Genomic DNA, 1,762 nt, shown 5'->3' with positions numbered 1-1,762 from the left:
CAATTCTAGAAAGCGCAAACTAATCTACATGACAAAACGCAGACCAGTGGTTATCTGGGGGAGGGGGAGGGGAAGGGGACTAGGGGAGGTTCACAAAGCCACAAAGAAACGTTGGTGAGGGCTGGATCCCTTCACCCTCTCCACTGGGGTGCTGGTCTCACGAACAATTTACATATGTCAAAATTTATCAAATTATATGCTTGAAGATATACTGTTTATTATATGCCAGTTAAATGTCAGTGAAATTTTAAAATATATGGGTTGGCAATTTTGACTGTTTCTTGGAGAAACTGGTCACATTTCTGCTAGAGTCCCTCCTCTTTCTGACTAAACTGGAAATAGATTCTTGTTGACATCAAGAGAAATAATGAGGGGCCTTTCCTGGTGGTCAAGTGGCTAAGACTCTGCTTTCCCAATGCAGGGGGCTCATGTTAAACCCCTGCTCAGGGAACTAGACCCCACATGCTTCAACTAGGAGTTCATATGCTGAAGACTGAAGATCCTGTATGCTGTAACCAAGACCTGGTGCAGCCAAATAAATTAAATAGATATTTTTTAAAGAGAGAGAGAGTAGGTATTTCAGGACAAATGGAACAAGTGTTTATGAGTCTGTGGGGCAGGGGAATGAAGAAATATATCTCTTTCATAGCAACTGTGCTATTAATCATCAATAATCTGAGCATTTTTTGTCTGCCAGGCTGATCGTTGTACATTACCTTATTTAATGCTCATGCAACCTTGAGAACGCTGAAGAAGCTGAAGTTGAATGATTCTATGAAGACCTACAAGACCTTTTAGAACTAACACCTAAAAAAGATGTCCTTTTCATTATAGGGGACTGGAATGCAAAAGTAGGAAGTCAAGAAACACCTGGAGTAACAGGCAAATTTGGCCTTGGAATGTGGAATGAAGCAGGGCAAAGACTAATAGAGTTTTGCCAAGAAAATGCACTGGTCATAGCAAACACCCTCTTCCAACAACACAAGAGAAGACTCTACACATGGACATCACCAGATGGTCAACACCAAAATCAGATTGATTATATTCTCTGCAACAAAATATGGAGAAGCTCTATACAGTCAACAAAAACAAGACCAGGAGCTGACTGTTGCTCAGATCATGAACTCCTTATTACCAAATTCAGACTTAAATTGAAGAAAGCAGGGAAAACCGCTAGACCATTCAGGTATGACCTAAATCAAATCCCTTATGATTACACAGTGGAAGTGAGAAATAGATTTAAGGGCCTAGATCTGATAGATAGAGTGCCTGATGAACTATGGAATGAGGTTCGTGACATTGTACAGGAGACAGGGATCAAGACCATCCCCATGGAAAAGAAAGGCAAAAAAGCAAAATGGCTGTCTGGGGAGGACTTACAAATAGCTGTGAAAAGAAGAGAGGCAAAAAGCAAAGGAGAAAACGAAAGATATAAGCATCTGAATGCAGAGTTCCAAAGAATAGCAAGAAGAGATAAGAAAGCCTTCTTCAGCAATCAATGCAAAGAAATAGAAGAAAACAACAGAATGGGAAAGATTAGAGATTTCTTCAAGAAAATTAGAGATACCAAGGGAACATTTCATGCAAAGATGGGCTTGATAAAGGACAGAAATGGTATGGACTTAACAGAAGCAGAAGATATTAAGAAGAGGTGGCAAGAATACACATAAGAACTGTACAAAAAAGATCTTTACGACCAAGATAATCACGATGGTGTGACCACTCACTTAGAGCCAGACGTCCTGGAATGTGAAGTGAAGTT

This window comes from Capra hircus, chromosome 1 (genome assembly GCF_001704415.2).
Source record: "Capra hircus breed San Clemente chromosome 1, ASM170441v1, whole genome shotgun sequence".
NCBI lineage: Eukaryota > Metazoa > Chordata > Mammalia > Artiodactyla > Bovidae > Capra > Capra hircus.
The sequence above is the reverse complement of the archived record's forward strand: the minus strand, read 5'-3'. Positions refer to the sequence as shown.